The 25000-nt window shown below is 40.7% G+C and overlaps 4 pseudogenes; 2 read left to right on the top strand and 2 right to left on the bottom strand.

The window, feature by feature from the left end:
- The window catches only part of LOC137981997 (uncharacterized), a 12463-nt pseudogene extending 11030 nt beyond the window's left edge, over positions 1 to 1433 (bottom strand).
- The window catches only part of LOC138012563 (uncharacterized), a 583226-nt pseudogene that overhangs the window by 189510 nt on the left and 368716 nt on the right, over positions 1 to 25000 (bottom strand).
- LOC137982005 (uncharacterized) lies at positions 3908 to 9072 on the top strand (annotated as a pseudogene).
- On the top strand, positions 4619 to 6915 carry LOC137982015 (uncharacterized; annotated as a pseudogene).

A 25000-nucleotide genomic window follows, 5' to 3' on the forward strand; every position in this document is an offset into this window, starting at 1 on the left:
CTGTTACCAAGCATTGCATTCTGCAGTCTTGTTCATTACAGACTTTTTCTCCTTATTGCCATGCTCAACCATTATGGCACCATCTTTAAACTTCCTCAAAATGCGCTGAAATCTATCCTTGCTCAAATTGTGTGCGGCTTCACGACACACAGCTTTTCCTCGCACATAAAATTCAGTTTCATATTCCCCAGATTCGTTGCGATAGCTTTGTTGATGCAAGAGTTCTAGGAAATAGTTTTGCTTCCCTGTCTGCTTTCTGCCTTCTGCATATCTTACGTCATCAATAGACAATTGTCTCAAGCATCTCTTTTTGCAGCAACAAAGAGCAAGAACCCATAAGACCTCTTCATCTCGCCTAATATGCACATCTAAAAATAGGATAATGGTTCCAAGTTCGAGTGAGGCCTAACACTACTGTGAAGCTTTTATACCCAATTATTCCATCAGGGATCAACCCTAGTATTGGAATTGGGCCCACACAAGGACAGGGAAAAACTCTGACCAGGGTGGGATTTGAACCCACAACCTTCGGATTAGATCACCGCCGCTTTACCGACTGAGCAACAAGGCCAGAACAGGAGCAGGCCATGGGTATGTCAGATGTTATTCACAAGGACAATCCAAGGGTCAGGACCGGTGAACCAGGAATAGAAGTAATCACTACAATTGGAATCTTCAGAAGGTTGCTACATGCACAAACACAGAAGTCTCCCAAAGAACTATTGAACCATCCAGATTCGGCAAATATTGTCAGTTCATCTTTCACATTAAAGTCCACAAAAGAGCTATACTTCTCCATAATTTTCTCGATTTTTTGGCAGAACAATAGGCGCAACTGTACGGTGTCTGTCTCTATTGAGCTTCCTAATCCAATAGATTTCAAATGACAAGCAAGGCCATCATCACCAACCTCATTGCTGACTAATGATAATATTTTATGAAGCTCAGTTACAATACTTGCAAAACAGCAATCACCATTCCCAGGAATTCGATGTAATTCAAGACCAAATGCAGATAGATGTCGTTGTAGGCAGTCACTATTCATTTCTGCAGAGAGTACTTTTGCCGTAATGTTGTTGCCTTGTGATGCAGTAAGTGTATTGCAGCTTTGACTAAGAATCACTTGGTACCATTCTTTTAATTTCAGAGAATGGAAAGTTAAAAATGTCAAAAGCTCTTGAGGTGCATTTCTTTTCAACTGATGTAAAAACTTCATTCAAGTGAAGAACTCTGCTTAATGTATAATTCAGTAATGTGTCCCTTTTGAGATCTTTCAACCTACCAGAATGGACATCGATACCAAACTCTTTCTGTGATAATGGTAACAAGATGCTGGAATTATTCTTTTCCATGGCCATTGCAAGAGGGACATCTCTTGACACACTGGCACTCTTAAATTTCTTGGTCAGAGACTCATGAAAGTGAACTGGCATTCTATCGTTTTGGTGAATCTCAATAGGAACCACAGGCACAACTCTAACATTGGATCGATGTTTCCTTTGATCTGGTCGAACTTTACAGTTCCAAACATATAAAAATACTGTTCATACTGCAATTGCAAGTTCAGGAGAGACAGTGGCAGCTCACCCAAGAAGGGACCTTTTCAGTTGCCTGTGAAGTCGCTCATTTTTTTGGGTGCCTACTCCTGAGGGAATTCCTGAACAACAGCCACTTTGTATATGTTTTTTAATATGGTCTATGGCATTTTTACTTTCATCAGACAGACAATGTTCCCATTTCTGGGCAAACATTTGCAAATTAGCTTCTATACTTTCTGCATCTGGAGTTTCCATTGTCCTGGACTGCCCAACATCATCATTAGCACGAAAGATGAGGCCAAATTCATTTGAAAGTTGCTGTGATTGAAAAGAGCCCTTGGGTACAGTTCTAACAAATCGTTGGCAGGCATGGAAAAGATCCAATTTTACCGGAACACAGGGGAAAACTTTGCGATATGATGGGCGGCTAGAGCAGCAGTCATCCACCATGATCATGTTGAGTTGTTGACCTTTCGCATCTAATAGTTTTTTAAAATCATTTAAAAGGTCTTCAACTTCTTTGAAAGCTGTACTGCGTGTTAGCCTCCAAGCCACCACTTGACCATGTTCGTTTAAAGCAATAAACAAATTCTCAAATTGATGTAAGAACACGTCATCAGAATTCCTTACCACTCCAACTTGTTTGCTCACTTTAAATGTATGGTCGCATGTTAATATCGAGCATGGTACCAACTCCATTTGTTTTCGGTATGCATGTTCCATTTCATTAAAGTAAGATAGGAAAATGTGCATCAGCTGGTCATTGCTTGGATATGAATAGATAATACTATCATAAAATGCACTTGATGAAATGCTTTCTCTTTTATTCCGGATAAAAGCTTGAAAATTCATTGACCCAATGTCTTCTGAAAGTTCCAAAAAGTTTTGTCTGCGTCCGATGTGCGTCAAAACATAGTCAAGCAGACCTTGAGAACACGCAGAACGGTATAACAGCTTAATAGGAAACTTCTCCTTTATTGTTATGGGAATGATGTTCAAGATATCTGCTGATGCAGAGTAATATTCATGACCAGGAAGTTTGAGCTCTGCAAGATTGCGTTTGCACCTGTAGATAGACTGAACTAAAAGCATATTTCCCTGCAGGTCATATACTAATCTAGGATTGCGTGGACTTTGATGTGTCAATTTAGTGGTCCAAGAATGAAATTCCAACGGACATTTGTGAATGGGGCAAAGCATTGTAGTTTGATAATGTTGCAATGGACACCACAAAAATATTTTTGAAATGCAAGCCTTTTCTTTGTCTGGGGTAAGTGGAGAATTGTAAATCCAATGTGTCGGATTCAACTTGAATTCTTCTATTACTTTGATCAATATATCTTCTTCCTCTTTACCAAGAATGATTCCATCAGTTTCCACAAAGCAGGAAGCAAAAAGGCAAGTGATAACTTGAAAAAACTTGAAGGCAAACTGGATAATAAAAAAATGCCAATAAGCTTTTGTAATATTTCCTTAACAGGAATACATGTATTTGCAAATGCACAGGCTACGTAATTATAGTAACAAGCTAATAATTATTGTTTATCATCTGTTGCTCATTTGGAGCACTTTTGTAAATGCAATGCCTATACTGACCGTTACCGAATTTCGTTTCGCTAATGGGTAAATGGCAAGACTCAAGCGAGTTCAGAGTTTCAAAAGACATACTCACATTGGGATAAAAGCAGAGCAGGTGGAGGGGGGGGGGGAAAGCAACTTCCCATACATTCTCTTAAATGAAATCCAAACGATGTTCTGACAACTTGTAAAGCAATCATGGAGGCACCAGTCAGCTGATTCGTGTATTGCGCATGAGCAGAAATTTCCATCCCCAAGTGCAAACAAAACAAGAAACATGGCGGCCGATGCCGGTGCACGTGAGAAATGTGGTGGCTTCTTTTCAGTTTATTCAACATTTTTTTTTTCGAAATAATCAATTTCTAGTTTATCCCTGTTCAAGCAGAACATACACAGTTTCTTGTTTTGGGTCTTAAGTTTTAAGCACTAAAATGTATTAATTGTTATTTGTTTCTGAGTATAAATAAAAATTGACTTGACTAGGACAAATTCAAGAATGAAAAGTAGCACTTTTGGTTTGGTCGAATGAAATAACATCTTTTAAAAATATTCTTTCCATTAGATATCCCAGTTTCTAATGCTAGTCGAAGGAAGTGGAATTGGGTGCTAACTAACTTGAAGAATGGCCAGACAAGAGAAATGAAGCTGTGTTAAAGGTTGAGTACACTGGTGAGTCAGTGCTACGCAACAACGAGATGTGTGACGAGAATCTGGATTTTTTCTTGGCTCAATTTGTGGCTGCAGTGAGCAAGGAATATGGAGGAGAATACCCTGGCAAGACCATTTATGAGATGATATATAGTTTACAACATACATTTTGTAAGGGACCCCCATTTCTAATTGATAAGAAGGGTTGTGAATTTTGTAATAAAAGAGAGGGCGGCAGAAGGAATTAGGAGTATTACTAGTCAAGAAGAAGTCGTAACTCCAGATCAAATAGAACATTTGTGGCAAAAGGGGTTTTTGGGAAGTCACACACCCGAATTACTTAGAAATACTGTCTTTGTTTTAGGAAATTGCTTTGCATTGCAAGTAAAGGCAAGAACATAGAAACCTAAGAATGAAGAATTCTCAGTTATCATTACATACCGATGAGTCTGGTGCAGGGTATTTGCAATATAAGGAAGATGTAAGTAAAAGTAATAATAAGGGCCTGGCTAATTTATGAATCAAGAATAAGGTCGTTACAGCATGTGAAAATGTTGAGAAACGAGAGCGCTGTCCTGTGAAGCTTTACAAGAAATACATTAGTCATGTAACTTTGGACACATTATGTAATTAACTTTAATGTGGCTAAATATAAAAGCTAAGGCTAAGTTAGACTTGAACTAATGCAGTCAGAAGTTTCACCCTTTATGGTACGTGACCTGCGGGGTGGCCCTTCCGAGATTTGCAGGGCCTTTGTGTCATGTTGCCTTTCTCATGCATTGTTGCTTGTTTCTTCTTGTGGATCAATTGCTCTCTGTTAGCGAATCTCTGCAGATCCTGACACCAGAAATACGATGAACACCAGAAACACTCGTAATAGCCAGTTGGCAGCATACGATGCCTTGTCTCTTGTGCAGGAGTCTGAGGAAATTCCTCCGCAATCTGTGTCAGCACCATCGGAAGCTACCGTGGCTTCAACAGCCCTGTCTTCTACATCTGTTGTTTCGCCCACGTCTCCTGCCTTTCTGGCCCCCATCGCCAACGCCATCCAGCAAGTGCTTTTAGCACAGCAAGTTGCAAGCCTCACTGCTTGGAGTGTACCCAACTTTGTCGTTTGCCAGCTTCATCGTTCGCCACTTCTGGCACAGGCTTTGCATCCCCTGTACCGGCCACGGCGACTCCTGCTGCTTCATGTAGGCCAAATACTATACCCAAAATATCCTACTTTTGTTTTCTCCTATTCCATCGCTTGCTCGATCGGCTCTTCCCAGCAATCTCAATGCAGCCTTTCGCTCGAGCACCATTGGCCCCCCATTGTTTGCTCCGTTGCCAGTTTTACATCAACCATTCGTGGTGGGCCCTGGTTTTTCTCCTGTACCGGGAAAATTAGAAAAATTAGTTAGTCACATCGTGGCTGGCAAATTTGTTGAACTCCATGAGTTGCTTCCCTCGAACATTGTTCCCTCAAAGCCAGAGTCTCAGTTACTGTTTGACAGGCGTCTTTTGTTAACGTCCCCACCAAAGAAGCCTAAGCGGCGCATTGAAGAAATTGCCATTTGGTTGGAGGCCTTATATATTTACTGCCTCATCCTTGTGTCGTACTTTCCTCACCATTGCAAAGATCTCCTGCAGTATCAACTCCTCATACTGCAAACATATCGCCAGTTTTCCAGTTGGGTCTGGTTATCTTGTGACTGAGCGTTTAGAGAGAATGCCGCGGCGACTAACCTGACCGATTGGTCCCAACTCAACAGCATGCTGTTTAGTTTCCACTCCGCTGGCTGGTCCGCTTGCTCTTCCCGCGACTTTTCGGATGGCCAAAACGAGCTCCACGGTGCTGCGTGATCTCAAATCATCTGCAAATCCTGGAATCAGGGTCATTGCGTGGCCCCTTCAGCATCCTACCATTTTCCCGTTTCACTTTTGTTAGTGACAATCCTTATATACATTTTTAGGCCTGCTCCTAAGGGATCTAGGAATAAGTGTTGCAATGGAAGCAGTTCTCGTGTTATTAAAATTGATTGTTCCTGTTGTTACCTTTTTCTGTTTATCAGCATACTCTGGGGCTTTTGGGAGGCCAATTCCAACCTTCTTGGGGCAGCTATTTTCTGGCACTTTTGTCTCCTTTTCTTTTTCAGACTCCCCCCAGTTTCTGCAGTCAACCCATTGCTGGCAGAGCAGTTGCGTGGGAGTTGTGATTTCATCCCGACCGACAGAAGGTCAACTTTGTGTTGGAGGGACTCCGCCACGGGTTTCACTTGGGTTTTTCTTCCTCCCAAACGCTCAAGTCTGCCAAGAAAAATTAGCCAGCTGCAGCTCAGCATCCTTCTGTGGTTGACCAGTATTTGGCCAATAACGTGTCCTTGGGTAGGGTGGCAGGTCCTTTCAGTGCTCCTCCCTTCCCGAATCTTCATTTTAGCAGCTTCGGGGTTATTCCTAAATGAGGCCAGCCAGGGAAGTGGCACCTCATCGTGGACCTTTCCTCCTGGGGAGGGGGGGGGGGGGGGGGGTCAACCATAGGATTGATCCAGACGAATTCACCCTTCATTACATTACATTCGATCAGGTGATCCTTGCAGTCTCCAAACTTGGTGTGGAGGCAGCTTACTGCAATGTGCCTGTACACCCGTCCCATCATGTTCTTCTGGGGATGAAGTGGCCTGACCAATTCTATGTGGACATGGTTCTCCCTTTTGGCCTTCCATGAGCTCCTTTTGTCTTCAACTCCATCGCAGACACGGTGGAGTGGATCCAAGTCAATTCCTACCAGTAAGGTAAAAAAAAAAAAAATGGTGCATTTATATAGTGCCTTTATCACAACGTCTCAAAGGCACTTTACAATGTTCAATTTACCCCCAGCGGATTGGAAGCATATACAGGCGCAAATTGCAGCCACTTCTAAGCAGTCCATGCATGCTGGTACTCAGATTCTACACCTCCTCCATTACCTGGATGACTTCACTACTGCAGGTCCCCCTCAGTCCCTTCAGTGAACTTAGCTACTGCTATGGAAGTCTGCCAACGGCTTGGTCTGCCACTGCATCCTGGTAAGTGTGTGGGCCGCTCTACGGTGCTCGCTGTCTTGGGTATCGAGCTCGACTCCTACAAACAAGTGGCACATCTTCCGCAGGAGAAGCTATTAGCATTGTAAACTTTGATTGGTTCCTGGCTTCCTCGGAAGTGGTGCAATAGACACGAGGTTGAATCCCTTATTGGTCACTTGCATCATGCTGCCAAAGTGGTGTGGCCGAGGCAGACATTTTTACATCGTATGATTGACCTGTTATGCTGCTTCCGGAGGAGAGATCACCCCAATCGTCTCAATAGATAATTTTATCTGTATCTTCTGTGGTGGCACCAGTTTTTGGAGGATTGGCATGGCGTTAGCTTCTGGTTCTTCCCAGGACTGCTGCCTTAGGCTGATATCGAAGTATCTTCCGATGCTGCAGGCTCATTCGGCTATGGCGCCTACATGAAGGGTCAATGGTTTGCTGGCTCTTGGGCGCCCTCACAGGAGTTGCACTCTATTGCCTACAAGGAGCTCTTCCGATAGTTCTTGTAGCTCATTTCTGGGGACACCTTTGGGTCAAGAAACATATCCTTTTCCGCTCTGACAACGATCAACGATACTGCAGTCGACATCTTGAATACCCGCACTTCTAGAGTGCCCTGCTTAATGCGGTTGCTGTGCAGTCTATCATTTTCTGCTGCTCGTTATAGCTTCTCCTTCTCTTCTTAACATGTACGGCGTTTACAATCTATTAGCTGATGCCTTATCTCGTTTTAATTGGCAGGGATTTCGGTGCTTGGCCTCAGACACTCAGCCGCTCCCCACTTTGGTACCCCCCGAACTTCTGGAACACTTGACCTGTCCACCTCAGAACGGCAGTGCTACTCCTTCCTGACCAAGGGACTTTCCCCTTCTACGTGTCGCTCATACGCATCAGCCCAAGCACAGTTTATTTCGTTCTGCCCTCAGCTTGGTAAGCTCCATTCCTCAGGCTCCCCCTGCCCAGCGGACGAATGGACTTTTCTGCCTTAAGGTTTACCTCTCGGGGATTAGAGCACTCCACATTGAACAGGGGTTTCCAGACCCCCTTGCCAACTGCCTCCGCCTTCAGAGGGTGGTCCACATTATCAAGCGTTCTCAGGCTCCTCATCTTCTTCTCGCTTGCCTATTACTAATGACTTGATGTTAGTGATTTGGCGGCCCCTGGACCTTCGCGTCCCAGATCACCTCATGTCCGGGCTGCTTCCTCTCTTGGATACTTTGGCTTTCGTCGTGCCTCAGAGTTCACTGTTCCAAGTCTAGCTAGCTTTTCTCCTTCAAGTCATTTAGGTGTCCAAGGCATTGCAGTGGATTCCCCATCTGCACCCTCATGCATGCATTTAAAGATCAAGGCTTCCTATCTCACTCACAGGGGTGACGTCCCAGGTCCCTTGTTTCTGTTCCAGAATGGGCAGCCTCTCTCGGGCTCCTTGCTCACAGACTGACTTCGGCAGATCATGGCATTGGCTAACAACCTAGGCAACTTCTCCAGACACAGTTTCAGCATCAGGGCGGCCACTGTGGCGGCACACAATGGAGTACCCGACCACCTCATACAAGCCTTGGGCCGCTGGTCAAGCTCCGCCTATCAGCTCTATATCAGAACCCCGTCCAAGTCGTTAGCGGCCCTCTCCACTAAACTAGCATAGCGGTCTTCCCTTGGACAGCAGTGGCACCTCCCTTCGCCTGGTCCTGTGGAACTTTCAACGTCAACTTTCAACTTTATTTACAGAATAATTGTCAATATACAACACCTTTACCAAAACCAAAGGGAAATATTTGGTATTACAAAAAGGCTGCTCGAAGGGAAACGTTGGGAAATATTAAAAAGGTCATGGGTGAGTTTGGATGTGCCACAAAATGCTACAATAATGGGGTACCAGAACAAGTAATTCAAGAAACTACTGGTCATTGGTCAGTAGAGGGTCTAAGAGCATATAAATGCACATCGTTGGCCATGAAGCATAAAATGAGTGCTATTTTGAATAAATCGGAGTCTAGCTAGGCAGTGATCATGAAAGGAGGAATACAAAGAAATAGTGTGATCGCAAAGATGCAAAGGATCAAATTGAGCAACATGAGGGTTCAGACAAAAAGGAGGTGTCTGTTTGTGACGCAGAAGGTATCAAAGAAAGGCATGACAAAGTTGAAACAAAGGGGGAAAGCTGCAAAAATATTTTTATTACCACTGCTGAAATGAAAATTGAAATCTGTTATCAGCGACAGAAACTAAAAGTTACAAATCTTCTTTTGTATTAAAAATATTGTGGTGTTTTTGGATGTTTCTAGTCAATAAAAAAATATGCGGAAAGTGCTTCACCAGTGGATATATGCATATAAAGCATGCTGCATTGTTTTTAATAATGCAGCATGGTAACCTATCGATGTGAGAAAATTTGGTTTTATAGTCATGACGTCATGAACATACGTACGTCCGTCCGTCTGCCCCTCCATGTATGCCAATGTGACCAGTATCACATAACCATATCACAGGCTCAAGTTTAAAGCTCATCAAGCAGGGAATACTGCAGTTGACACTATGGCGTTTACGATCAGTGTACCTTTACGGCCAAATGAAATTTAGAAACTTCATTTGTTATCTTCGAATTCGTTACAAGTTTTTGGCATTTCGGTGTGAAACTTTGTTTTTGTCATTGAATTTGTTTTCTGACCGGCAGAAAATAAATATTTCGCTAATTTCTGTAACTTTCTGCCCGTGCTTTTACTAGATACTTCTGCCATGTGAATATATTTTTTTTTCTCAACTCGTCCTTTGATTAGCCAAGGACTGCACTGTAAGCAGCCCTTCGGCATTGGTCTAGATCAATTTCCTCATCTTTTAGCTTTTAGCTTTTGGCTTTCATATTTTCCTGCGTAAAATTCGCGTCACTCTTACACACGACTTAACCAGGGAGTAAGATTGGCTTATCGCTGTGCAAGCGCAGGAAAATATATCAGTGTGGTCTCCTACTATGGCGGGCAACATCATCACGGTTAGCTTTGAAGGGAAACGCATTGGCCTTATGAAGGAAGACCTAACTCTCAGGGAGTTAGAAATGATTTTTCCATGAGATCCACCTGGTACACACCTGAAAGTGAAGACAAGTGCAGGGTACGAGAACATTTGGCCGGACAGCTCCAACAAGTTTAACGTGCCTCCAGATTGCGGAAGCGCCATCCTGGTGGCCATGCATCGAGAAGATGAACAGGAACGTAACTTCATGCCCTCCTCAGAAAATCTAGGCGGTATTCGAGGGGCAAGACGTGGTAACAGTGCTGCTGCATTCTTTTCACCTCCATGCCTCAATCAACATTCAAGTTCCTTGTCAAGTTTTCAAGTCACGTCCAGAGGCCGCAGAAAGTCTTTCTCTTGTTCGTGCCTTGGATCCAGACCTGTTCCTGCACTGTGGAGTGGAAAAGGCAAAAAGCGTAAAGCTATGGACACAAAATCTTTCTGGCTAACTTTTGTTGACGGAGATGGTGACTTCGAGGACATGTGGGAAATCCCAATCGACCTATCTGAACTGCAGGAGAGTCATGGCCTATACACAATGGTACATGTTGTCGCAGAAATTGAACAGCAGCTCGGTGAAGAAGATACAAAGCTGGTTGTCACTGATATAAAAGGAAATCCTATCAGAGACATGCCTGCAACACGAGGTATGTTTAGTGTACATTCTTGCACAAAATTTCAGTGCTGATCAAGAATATTGTTGAATCAACATTGTTACACCCTCAGCTGTTTCGGAACCTATTTGGAAACTATTCCATTTATCGCAAATACGTTCCAGTTGTTCGCTGTAATTATTGTAATTGTTGGTTGGTTTAATTCAAAATCTAACAACACAATCCTGTCAGGTATGGGCTGAACAAATCCCCAGAAACGGGAAAATTTTTGGGCCTGTAAATTTTGTTGATTGTTTAATCTCAGAGATCCAAAAGATATGATTTACGCTAGAAAGTGTAATCAAAATTACAAGTGGTAAAATATTCTTGGCACATGATTTTCATGTACCATTAATGAATTTCACCTGTTTCAAAGTAAATCATTAGTAATCACATGGCCAACAATATGGTAATCATTTGATTTTTTGAACTCTGCATGTTGTGATGGCATCTCCTTTTTGAACGATCATGCACTTGATAGACCAGTGATATTAAAATTGTAACTTGGTTAGGGTCTAAAGCAAAACTATTTTTTTATCTAAATGAACGAAGGTGGTACGCTTCTAAAGAAACTGTGGTGCTGCGTCTGTGGGGAGTATTACAAGATAATTTGGTTTTATCAACTGAGTTGATAATGTGAATTGGCCACCATAAATGGCCAATTCACATTATCAACTCAGTTAAAACCAAATTACTTTTTTTATCCCTCAAACTTGATGTTATATCTTTTGTTTTATTCCCCCAAGTTAGAAAAGTTAGGTATAGAAACCTTGTGGGAGGAAAAGGGAGAATAGGTTGGGGGGGGGGGGGGCAGTGGGCAGTGGTCTAAGAGAGACAGAAAGCAGGATTCCAAAGGTGACAGCAACTGGGAGAAATCATGAGAAAAATATACAACATTAAAGAATTAATGCTTTTATTAGTTGTTTCACGCTTCGATTTAGGACATGCCTATTGGAACAGCCAGAAAATATTCCGAGCAATGTACAGAAACAATTTCAGAGAATGGAACCCCATCTTTGGCAGTCAATTAAAAAAAATTATGGCTTTCAATCTGATGTCATGGAAGATGCTTGTTATGAAGGTGAAGAGGTAAATGGAAGCACAAGTGGCATTTCAGGAACGAAACACTTCTCAAGCCCTTGCATCAATTCAAGCTCCTTGGAAGACAAAGTTGACCAAATCATAACCATGCTAAGTAAAGAAGAAGAGAAGTCATCACTGAAAGAAGTGTTTAAGTGTTCCATTTGCCTAGAAACTTGTAGCAACCTCATGACATCATGTACACACTCCAAAGGCTGTGGTAGACTTTTGGGTTGTTTCATATGCTTCTACCATGTTGACAAATGTCCTCTGTGTCGCAAGGAACTTTCCCCTTCAAAGGAAAGGAAACCGCTAATAATCTCAGGTTTAGAAAGCATCCTTGGAGTTCCTGCAATTTCACTTTCATCTGCCTTGTCCCAAATAAGTAGTCAAAATATACCCAGTGATTCTGATGATGATGACTTGATGAATGAAAGTTTGCCTCTGTAGATCAAGAATGACTATTCTAAAAGCTAGCACAATGTGCCATTTTGTTTACAAACTTTGTTGATATTTCAAAACCAGAAAGATACATGTACTAAAGGATATTTTTGTCCAGGCTGATATTATTTGCCTACACCCCTTAAGTCTTAGTGATGTTAATTCTCAATAGGTTCAAGTCATTACTAGCAAGCTATGTTACAAGTTAAAACTATATAAAAAGTAAAAACTACAGTAGGCAATCAGACTCAGCCTGTGCTTGTCAGTTTAACAAAAGCTACTTGGTATTTGCTGGGCCTAAGTTACTACTATTATCACAACATTGTTACAATGGATTATAATCGTAAATAAACATTTACCATATTGGTGAGGAAATTGATCCTGTTGGGTTCATCTGAATGTGAGAAACATGTAAACCAACAATGCAGTTCAGTTTCAGTTCAAGAAATAAAGCACACCAATATCAAACAAGTCTCTTATCTAGTATACTGTACTTCTTTTTGCTTAAGGGCCTGTTTATAAGGAGAAAGGGTTACCCTAGCACTCGAACATTTTACAAGGCAGCTAGGGTTCCCTGGGTCGGCGGGTTACCCTATCTGCATGCTAGGGTTACCCTCGCAGGAGGTTAACTTTTTCCCTTGTAAACACTCCAGGTAGGGTTAACCTGCCTACCCGAGATAACTTTCTAATAATGTTTCCAGAAACCTTTCAGTGTGACCGCACATGAAGTTGTCCCAGGTTGTAGGGTTACCGTACCTGTGAAATTTTGGTTGTAAACTCGGGCAACCCTCCAGCTAGGGTTAACCCACTTACTGGGGTAACCCTCCCTCCTTGCAAACAGGCCTTACACCCGACTATGCAAGGACGAGATTAAAACAACATCTAAGTTGTTTTGGAGATGATCTCTCAAAAGAATTAAAAGGTATGGCGGAACTGAAAAGAGATACAGATGCAAAACCCTCAAGTTCTAGCACATCACCCCAGGGCTACAAGGCTCCTAATCAAACGTTCAACAGGCCACATTTTGCAAAGCCTTATGCTATGGCACATGGACAATTTGCCACAGAGAAAACCAACTCCCTACGGCATTTTTTAGCAAACAGCCAGGCACCGAGGGGTGCCCACACCAAACAACATATTCTAATCCAGAAGTACCATTGAAAGAGACTGTGACAGAACAAGTCACATCTATTGTGGAAACAGGTTTGCTATCCCATCTCGTCCTTAATTTTAAATCAGGTTGTAAAAAGACTGGAAATCAGTTAATACTAATTCTGTTATTCTTTATGGCATCCAGCATCATCACATAGAGTTTGTAGGGCATTTTAGACCTGTGCAGGCTTCCAAACCCAAACAAATTACTTTTTTATCTGGGGACAAAGAAATCATAAACCTTGAAATAGCTAAACTCCTCGCCAAAGGTAATATAGAACCATCTAAGCCCCGTGATGGAGATTTATCTCTACCATATTTGTGAAACCTCAAAAAGAAGGCACCTATAGACTTATTCTGAACTTAAAACCCCTTAAAGGGAAAGTACGTCTAGAAAAAGTTTCTCTAAATTACGAAAACCTTTCCCCAGGAATTCGAAAATAATTGTCCAGTTCCCTGTTAAAATGTGACAAGAGCACTTTGAAGTTGCCTCTTTTGTAACTTGGAGAGCGCTATCTTGGATATGACGTAGCAATAGTCAACAAACATGTTCGACCTTACCAACTTCTTCGATCCCCGATCACTTTCTCAATGTTGAGTGACCTTTCTGCTTTGAGAAATTCAAATTTAAGATGAACTATGGTAACCGGTCTTGTGGTTCAGTAGGTAGTAGGCCATGTAGGCAATAAGCATGGCAGAAACTCAAGTCACTTAATACTTATAGATTTTCTAGTCAATCAAACTAGGTGGCAAAAATCAGCCAGAGCAAATTTAATCAAGACAAAAACCTTTAACATGTGACAAACGTACCTTTTTCACTTTCTTCCTTCAGCGACAGCCATCTTCAATGCTTCAGCAAACGTATTTGTTTGCTTTCATATGGGGAAGCATTTAATTTAGACTAAGCTAACGCTGGTGGGGTGTAGGCTTTCGATGGGGATGAAACTAGACACATGTCTAGACTTGAGAACAATTATAAAAATAAAAAACCGAAGCTTACACCGGAAAATTACAATTTTAAGAAAAGTTGGCCGACGAAAATAAAACGTGTATGGGTACCTCAAACGTGAAAACCTGACTGCTATATTGTCTGTTCGGGTCTGCTATTTTACCAAGGAGGACTTCAAGCGGGATTTTCAGGTATATGAATATTGGTCTTGGTGACATTCGCTTCATACGGAAATCTCAGTCAAGTAGTCCAAAATATCATTATATTGCAGCGAGAAAACTGAATCAAGCCATATATAGACGACTTTCTTTGTTATGCGCTAATAAATGTAACTTGAAGTGTGGTTAAATTTTTTTTAGCAGTTGAAACGATTTACTGTTATCATTTGATGGAAATAAATAAATCGATCATTTGTTTTGAAGGTATAACAGGGATCTCGAAGAAAGCCACGGTAGACAAATTAAACTTGATTTCCAGGCATTTATTTCACAGCAATGAGCGCGGGATAGCACTGCAAGCTCTCTTTCACTTTGTAAGACTCCTTCATATAACTCACATATCAACCATGTTTAACGACCACACGGTAAATCTGTTCAAAGGTGGAGCCAATATCAATACAATTTAGTCTCTGGATTAAGATTCAAGTCTAGGTAAAGGTACACCTTATTTAACGTTGCAAGTTCCTTTACTCTCCCAGGAAGCCGACGGTGCGCTCATGTTACCCCCCTCTTTCCATCAGTGCTCCGTTTTAAGGGTATTTAAAGCTACTTAGGCTACACTGAAAGGAAAGAAGTCGAGACAAGGATGTGAGATCCGGGGATCGAAGTCGGGTTCTCTTGTACCACTAACCAACTGTGCCACCCTTGCTCCTCTACAAAGTATTGCTCTCCTTGCTTGTGGTTTTCTTCTTTACATCAAGTACATTTCGTTATCCAGAGAAGTCCTTGACTATTGCTACGTCATAGCCTTGTTTGCATACGCAAAAACAAAGATGGCGGATTTCAATTTAAATTTGCCTATTTTTGAAGCGTTATTGTTGGCTATTTAAACACATTTAGTCCAAATGAGTGGTCAAGTATGACAATACTGGTAAAGAACTTTCGATTCAGCAAAACGTTTTCTAGACTGTACTTTCCTTTAATGAGTTTGTGGCATACTATCATTTCGACATGGATATCATCCATACTGCCCTCAAATTCATGTGACCAGGATGCTTTATGGCATCAGAGGACCTTAAAGTGTATATGACAGATTTTTTTTTATTTGCTCGATAAAATCTCCGTAATGCACTGATAAGTATGAAAAAAAAAATTTTTCGATAGCGATTTATCTACCCCGTGTTTTGATGGTCCGAAAACGTGAAAATTCACTTCCGGTGGGGTACAAAACCGCGAAACCGAAAACAGGAGACTGGGGATGATTGTGACGTCATTTCAGGACATCTAGTTTCGCGGAAAACAGATTTCTCAGTGTTTTCTTATATGTGTGCTAAGTAATCGCGCCCAGAAATGGTACAAAAGTGCATTGTTTTTGGGTGTAGTAATACGAAAGACGACAAAAGAGGTATCTCTATCCATCAGATACCATTTTTTGAAGATCAAAGACCAGAAGCGAAGAAAAGAAGGCGAAAGTGGATTGCCTTCGTAAATGTCACACGTAAGAACTGGACAGCATCCAAGCATTCGGTGATCTGTTCTGTTCATTTCATGCCAGAAGACTTCAGCCGTTTATCTTACGATGGTCAGGAATTCAAGTCCTCAAGAGGAGTACAACACAGAACAGGAGTCAGAGTCCGAGTCAGATATGTCAGCAACAGAAATGGATGAAGCTAAAGATCAAAGGTGCATAACCTTTTTTCTGCATAGCACTTTTGTTAGAAACAATGTTATTGCACAGCAATGTATTACCACATTAACATGTGTCATGTGATGTGTATTTTAGAAACATCTGATGGAAATTCAATTCAATTCAGTTTATTCACACTTATTCACAATGTTAATTTACAAGAATGAAAACGAAAAAAAAAGAAAGGTAAAAATAAACAAAGGAAAGGTAGCTTACATGTGCACTAGGTATTACTTTGAAATAGTGCGTAGTGACCAAAGGAGCAGAGCTTTTGAGTTGGCCACTACCACAGTGCAGTTAATAGTAAGAGGTGGTTATTAACAGACATACATAAGGTAATCACTATTTAAGGCAGAGATCTAGGTAAAATAGATAAATTAATTATTTGATAGAGCTAGACGGAATATACATAAGGTAATCACTATTTAAGGCAGAGAACTAGTAAAATAGATAAATTAATTACTTGATAGAACTAGATAATAATTGAAACTGACTGTTGAGTAGGAGACGCTCATAATATATAGAGAGTTCATTGTTTAAGCCATTTTTTTCCCTTTTTCCTGCTTTTAGAGTCCATGTTACAGATGACAACCTTCGCACTCAGCCAAAACATGTGGTATTCCTGACTCAGCTATTGATGCTGTTTCAGTTTTGTCACATTTGTAAGGCTGATGATCCAGAAGTAACAACACGCCAAGAGGGCACAATGGCTATAGTGAGCAGCACCTGTCGCAACCCAAAGTGTACAAGGAGAAACTTCATTTGGAGGAGTCAACCGAACATGCCTGGAACACAAATTGCTGCTGGCAATTTTCTTCTTTGCTTTGCAATTCTAATGGCTGGTGGGTCATCCAGTAAAGTTCTCAACATTTTTCAGCACATGGGATTAGGATGTGTATCTTTGCGTACATTCTTCCAGTACCAGAAAGTAAGAGCAAGCAGTGATTTTTAATATATATTATATCCCCTAGGGGTGGTGGGGGGGGACTTCCATATGAAAGGGGCAGGGATGTCAGACTCAGTAACTAGTATCATCTTTACTGAGACACCATCTAGCTGAGTTGCCATTGTTGTTTTGACTGTTTTACAATGGAGGCTTCCAACAGTTAACTTCACAAAAGTTTCTACAGTACTGGCCGCAGGAATAGCAGCATTACACGCGCGTATGATGCGTGTAAGTCCGCCATATTGCGCGCATTTTACACGCAAAGTGTGCGCGCGTTACGCGCGAGTAAAAAAAATACACGAAGTTGTGAGTAAAAAAATTACACGCAAATTCTTCACAGTGCGTGTAAAATTTTACACGCAGCGTTTCGTGTAAAAGAGGGTTGTTGTACATCAATTTGTAGCGGCTTTTTCACGAAGAACAATGTTGCATGTCTAAAAGCACTACTGGTTTCCGAAGAATTTATTCAGCTTTGCATTTCAACATTTTCGCAACAAGTGTCCACTTTATTTGAATAGTCAAAAATTGACTTGACTTGTTTTTCTGTGGTCATCGTCTGCATATCACCGCGTGTTTGGATGCTCACCGCATGTTTGCGTTTGTCTCATTTCGAGGACCGTTTCACTGGGTGAAATCATTCCTAAAATGAAAAGGCTGCGAGTCGGGTGATAAATCAAAGCTGCTAAGGCGAATATGTTATAAATTGCAAGTAAAAGTAATGATATACCATGATGATGTTCCATTTCATTTTCCTTTCACCACTCACCGCCGGTGAATGAGCGCGTCGCCGATCTATTTTAGAATAATACCAATGTTTACTTTTTTAAACCGCCCATTTGATCTGATCTGAGAATAAGACCGAAATAATTTTGCTCCAACGGCTTATTACATTCGCGGTTTAAAGGATTAATTAATGTTTTGGTTCAAAGAAAGTTAGTCCGCCAACCAAAAAGGAAATATCTTTCCAGAATCGATAAATAAACCGAGTGGCGCTTTGAAACATTCGCTGAGCTGTAATTAATTTTGAACACTTAATTCTACACAGCATACAATTTCACCATCGAAAAACGACGCAATACGCTTGATTTTTCTGTTTAACCAGAGGAAGACGTGTTTTAAATTTTCATGTTACTTTCGCGAGTTTAAGAACACCCAGGAACCAGGGATTTCAAGAATATTTTAAGAATAAAGCCGAGGCTGAGATTTTGAAAAGGATAGATATAATTTTGTGTGTTGAAACATCAGTAAATACAATACAATTTTATGTTTTTTAACTTAACAGTATAAAATTATTCCTTTCTCTGAACGGCGAAACTAGCCAACAAAACGAACAAACTATAGCGATGCGATAGAGCACGTGTAACACGATACAGATCTAGATACCAAACATTTGTAATTGGTACTCCAATAAATTCTAAAACGGAAATGTCGTGAGCTATAATTTAAGAATAATACAAGAATATTTTCAGCCTAAAATCGGCAGAAAATTAAGAATATTCAGCCTGGGCCGGAAAAACAACATTCTTACAATAAAAAGGAGTGCAAACGAATAAAAGAATGTAAACAAAGCTAGCACCTTGAGCAGATACATGTGCGTCTTATTTACGGTAGTTCAGCGTTATTAAAAGTTTTGCTTTGCTGTTAAAATATAATTCGGTCAGTCTATACTGTATTACTGGGAGGGTATTATTTTTCACCAATTGCGTTATTAAAAACGCAAAAACAATCGCAGGACCAGAATTCAAAATAGCATGCATTTACACACAGCAAATGTCAAAAATACGACATGTATATGTAAATGTATTAAAATTTCGTTTCTTGAATATTGGCGTGTATGCTTCAAGTTTTCCCGTTCATAGCTGATTCTAACAGCTTGACTTCGCAAATCAAAATACATTTTAAAGTTTCCCTTAGTAATGCAAACTTCCGCCTTCTTGCCGTGCGATCGCTCGGTCCGCACAGTCAACAAATTGACTGCCTAAATACATACAGCACAAGTTCTAAGTTTGCTTGTTTTTCGGTGATATATCATGATGTCAAGCATTTCCATCGATCGTTCGCTCGTTACAGTTCTAACGTTTGATGTTTACTTGATTAAATGGGGGAAACCGGATTAAGGAAATTTCGCTTAGCTTGGTTTGAAATGAGAGCTAAGGATTTGTTGACGGATTACGGCGCGCAATCCGAAGATAGAACCTTATTCCAAGAACACTCAAGCAAAGGTTGAATTTCTCAAACAGAAATACCGACTCTGTGATCGTAACTTTCATTGTCAAATTCATGTACATTGCTAAGAGGAAAATACACGCAATCTGCGTGTAATGGACATAACAATTTTACTCATGACAAATTACACGCAGCCTGCATGTAATTTCAGGTGCGTGTAATAGTTTGTGTAAATCCGCCATCTTGCACGCATTTTACGCGCGTGTAGGTGCCGCTATTCCTGTGGCCAGTACTGTATTGTCCATCTTATTATTTATTCAAAATATTTCACCATTTCTGATTGGTTAAACCCACATGCATAATTCACCATAACCAGCTGCTGTTGACCAAAAATTGAACCAATGATGTCAAACGTGCAGCCTGCTGCATATTATTGAACCGTTGACCGAGAAAACCTGGCAACGAGGCTGTGTTATTTTTAGTGAGTGGAAAAACAAAGAGCAAAATGGCAAAACTCCTTTAAGAATGGGGAAATATTTTGAATGAATAATAAAACAATTATTATTGAATTCAGCTTTCCTATGATATGAAGAATTCTGCAGATCTCAGAGGGTGTTATCCACCTCGGCCTTCGGACTCAGCAGAATTCTTCATATCCTACTCAGCCTCATTCAATAATTGCTAAGTCTGGAGTATTAATAGCTTTACTTTCTACTTCAATTGATATTTTGCAGGAGAAGTTATTCCCAATGATTTATCTTCACTGGAAGAAATACCAACAAAAGCTGGTGCAGAGTTTGAAGGAAGTGTTTTGTGTTTTGTTTTACGAGACATCTGGTTTGTCTCTTCTACTGGGCAAACCTGCCCAGAGGGAAGGAGCACGAACAGGACTCGAGGTCCTATGCGAGGTGCTCCACCCTACCTTAACCAGACCAGAAAGACCAGACCACAACACCGGGAACTACATGCCCTACTCTTTACGACAAGTGTGCAGGTTCTTTTACGTCCCGCAGGATTATGAATATTGAGGGGTTGTGAGACGGGACCTCCGGCTTATCGTCGTTATCCGAGAAGACTAGAGAGTCTAACCATTTGCAGATGTAATTACAAAGGCAGCACTTTCTCCTCAGTTATTTAAAGACCCTGAGTGTTGGTCCGGCCGGAGTTGAACTCACGACCTCCCGCGTGACAGCCCGGTGCTCAACCAACTGAGCCACCGGTGCGCGGTGAAAGAAGGTGTTGTGATTGCGGGTGATGGCAGACATGACAGTATGGGGCACAGTGCCAAATATGGTGCCTACACCATATTTTGCTGCACATTGTCAAAGATTATTCACTTTTCATTAGTTCAGGTATAAAATAATCTTTGTTTCTCTAGCCTTAGGATGGGTATACTGTACATTGTATGCAGCTGTAACAATGCTGTTATTATCTTTTGCCTTGGTTTAAGTATTTCCTATTTGGATATTTTTTATTTTTCTTCAGCGCAATGAAGCAGGGAATGGTTCTGGCATGGAATATTTGGGATTCCAACGAAGTTTGGCCTACCTCTCTGAATGTGGAATAAAAATATCCACATTCATTTCAGATAGGCATACTTCAATTGCCAAGCACATGAGGGAAAAGCTGATTGATATAACACACTACTTCGACCTATGGCACTTAAAGAAAAGTACGTATGAAACACATTGTTTTTTTTGTTAAACACATTGATGTTATAAAAGTTCAAAATGCTGATGTTGATTCTATGATGCTTCAGAGGTGCAGAAGTTGCTGTCAACAATTGCAAAGGAGAGTGGATGTGAAGCAGTCACAGAATGGATCAGACCATGCATTAACCATTTGCACTGGAGTGCAACGTCAACTGCCTGTGGAAGTGGAAGAATAATTCTGGCAAAGTTCAAATCCTTCCTTAGCCACATCACCAACAAGCACTCAGGACTAGATGATCCCCTCTTCAACAAATGTGCTCATGGAGATATTCGTCATCGGAGGTGGCTTTTAAAAGGTTAGTATACTTAATACATTCAATGGAAGATGTTTCGTTGTTAGCTCTAAATGAAATTCCTTGTTTCTTGATTTGAAAATTAATGTGATGCATAATACTGTATGTAAATTAATATTACCAGTTACTTGTTCGGAGGCTAATTTTTGTTAAACAATGTAGCTTACACTTTCATTTGAGTCTTATAAAGGTGTTTATTTTTATGCTATTTGCATTGGGACTTTGCACCAACCATCCTAATATTGGCTGGAACAACCCAAGGAACAGTGACGAAAATCATAAATTTCTTGCTTGGTTTATTAATCATTGTCATTGATTTATTGCAGACTCACCAGTGTATGAAAAGGTCTGTGCTGCTTTAACCAACTCAAGTCTAATAAGTGGAATCAAGCAGGCATCGCCACTTTCCCAAACCAGCTGTTTAGAGGGTTTTCACTCCGTATTGAATCATTTCTGCCCAAAAATGATTGCGTACAGTTTTGCTGGAATGTTTTGCAGGTCAGTGTAGTATTATAACTACAGACCTAACTGGAATTATTGAGAAACATTTACTGCCCTGCATTACTATCGCAGGAGAATTATTTTATTAGATTTGGTTTATGGAAATTATTCTAATAAAATGATGATGATGATATTTACATAATCAAATCCTTGAAACCAGCTTGTGGTGTGGAGGTATACATGTAGTTGCACAGCATTTTGGTGCTATGAAGGTGATGTGCTTACCGGATTGTTACAATTTGTCAGAACCTTTGCTCTAAGAGCACAGAAGGTTTATCAAGGGAGCTTACACTGTTTGCAATAAACGTGAAAAAATTACAAAATAATACACACCACTATCAACAACACAGCTTAACAGATCTAAAAATGTCCAACTGCTAACTTGACATATCATTTGATTATTCATGTCTTAAAAATAGGCACGTCCTTGCAGCAATACATTTCAATTCTAATTTGATGCGCGACATCAAGAAGAAGGCAGATGATTCAGAGCAGATTAGAGTCCTCTATCCAAAGTTCAAAAATGGAGAGGCTTCTATTAGAGACATTAGAATTGCACAAAACTTTGGTAAGAAACTGTAACTTTTATTTTCATCTAACCATGGGTTAATCAGGGTTTCTAAGGGTCCTGGAAAACCTGGAAAGTCCTGGGATTTTATTATGGCATTTTCCAGGACTGGAAAGTCCTGGAAATAGGCCACTGGTCCTGGAAAGTTCTGGAATTCTGTTTAACTCAGCTGAAAAAATGTGAACTTTACGGAAGGCAGTGAGGAGAATTACCATGAGATCGTAGGACCATAGGATAGGATATCATGGGATCATAGGGGTTAATGTGAATTTTAGAGCCCTTAGAAAATCAATCTGAGTCCTGAAAAGGCCTGGAAAAGTCGAAGGAAATTTGTTTCTGAAAAAGGGTACAAACCCTGTTAATATATTTGTAGCTCTTTGTCACTCTTGCCCAGTGTCACAAACAACCCCTTGCTCTTCTTTGAGTACTTCTTCTGTGACATGCATAGATTTTGTTTCTCAAGTTGACCTTGTCTGTCTTTGGATTTGGAAAATAGAAATTAATTTTGTTTTTTGCAATATACATGTATAATGGTATTTAGTGTGTCTGATCAACCAAGCTATCTTTTTATAATTTAACAGATTATGTTGAGGAGTTTTATCAGACTTATTTGGAGGCTGAAAATGCAAAACATCTTGGTGCTGCTACAAATGAGCTACAGGACCAATCACCCCTACCGATGAACAGCATGCTGCAAAAAGAAGACAGACAGGTGGCAGTAGAACGACGACAGGCCAGGCAGAAAATGGCAACTGTCCATGTTCCACCAACTACTCCATGTAAGGTTTATGCAAAGATTATGTACCTGTCTAGGGAAATAAAGCTATTACAATAATGAGTATGCATAAGAAAAATTGAAGGGAGGCCATTGCACTGAACGTGTGAAATCCAGGGTGTCTATCATATAACTGAAATTTCCAAGACCTGAAGGTTTGTACTGGAATCCCTGGGTGCTGTTACAACATACAGCGCAAGCCTTTTGTCCCTAACAAGTAGTTTTTCTTCTTAGAAAAGTGACCTTGGAATAATAATAAATAATAATACATAATAATAATAATTATAATAATAACAATCACACTAATAATAACAATAACAATTAAATATCATTTAATCAGCACTGATGTGTTATTTATTTGTCATTTTTTTTTGTTACAGTGTCTGTTGTTCTTGCACAGGAGGCTACTGTAGCACAATCACATAGTGCAGGAAGAACAAGAAATTGTACTGTTTGCAAAAGACCCATGAGAGGTCACAACCTTTTAACTGATTGTCCCAGGAATGAGGCACGACAAAACAGTGGGCAATGACAGGGGACCTTTTTATAAGTTGCCTTGTGACCGCTTAAACCTTAAGATTTTTTCTGTTCATGTTACAACATTATTTCATATTACATCATCATCAACATTATTTAATTTTACACTATAGATAAGAAAAATGTAGGTACTGTGAAACCCACTGATTTTTGGAGTCACTATTAGCCAAAATTGCAATAACAATAAAATCAATGTCAATGGGCACTCTTTCTCTAATAATAGCTTTAATCGTTGTCTTCAAAACCAACAAATTCTTCACTTTCTTCAGAAAGTTCTGTTCTTATGGCATGGTATGTACATGCTGGCAGTGGAATCCGCTTTCCTCCAAGAAAACCGTGTACTAATTGAGTAAATTCTCTGTAGGCTACTCCCCGAAGATACCTGTATGTGAGAAAGAAAACTTGGGAATAAATGTTTGAGTAATGACTCTGTGTTTTATTTATTACTGTGAGTTCAGCATTACCACTTGACTGCTGCCGGAATCAGCAAGATACATTCCAATTCCACCTATTAATGTCAAGCCAGCGGGGTGGGGGGGGGGAGGCATAGGGCAGGGATTTGATTGACCGCTTTGGCCCGGGGGGGTAGGGCGTTTGAATTATCTTGCTTTCCTGGGGGTAGGGAGATTTGAAATTTTTTTGTGCCCATGACCCACCCCGCCCTAAAATCTTTCTTCCGTCTATCCTCTTGTATTTACTTGCAGCTGATCGAAGAGACCATCTGTTTAGACAAACGACCCCGAAACCTGGATGCAATGTAATACATTCGGGGCTGATTTCCACTTCATTCAGAACAGCCGTACTCTCAAGTGATTCGACGCACTTTTCGATTTCCTTGCAGCAAAGGCATTCCTCGGGATTTTGCAGCCGATCTAGAGCACAATGGCCACATGAGCACCTATAAAATAAAACCAAGGAACGCAAGATTATAATTAAACACTGTACCGGCAAAGTGTAATCGCAGTTTGTTAGGCTGGTAATTCATGCAGATCAAGATGTTTCAGAGGTGAGAAATAGCGAACACTTACCAACTCGCGGTTTCAATGTTCCTGTCAAAGCGATTTTGCAACTCCTGGTTTCTCCGTTCATTCTGTTCAACTTCTTGGTTGTATTCCGCTAACCATTCATCGTCTGCAATAGGCTCATCCATATAGGGTCCTTCTGGATCTGAACAGTAGACTTCTTCATGATCTTCGTCAAGCTCTGTTTCGCACATGTGTGCGAGAGATCCGATTGATTCCACGTCTGAATGTTCGATATCGCTGTCAAAACTCATTGTTGTCGTGTGCAGTAGTTTAAATTCAAGCTTTGTTGTGCTGTTTGCATTCAAAAAGGTCGCGGAAAAGTCAGACTCCTCTCCACACACTATCTCACATACAAGAAAACACTGAGAAATCTGTTTTCCGCGAAACTAGATGTCCTGAAATGACGTCACAATCATCCCCAGTCTCCTGTTTTCGGTTTCGCGGTTTTGTACCCCACCGGAAGTGAAATTTCACGTTTTTGGTCCATCAAAACACGGGGAAGATAAATCGCTATCGAAAAATTTTTTTTCC

This window comes from Montipora foliosa, chromosome 1 (genome assembly GCF_036669935.1).
Source record: "Montipora foliosa isolate CH-2021 chromosome 1, ASM3666993v2, whole genome shotgun sequence".
In the NCBI taxonomy this organism is placed as follows: Eukaryota; Metazoa; Cnidaria; class Anthozoa; order Scleractinia; family Acroporidae; genus Montipora; species Montipora foliosa.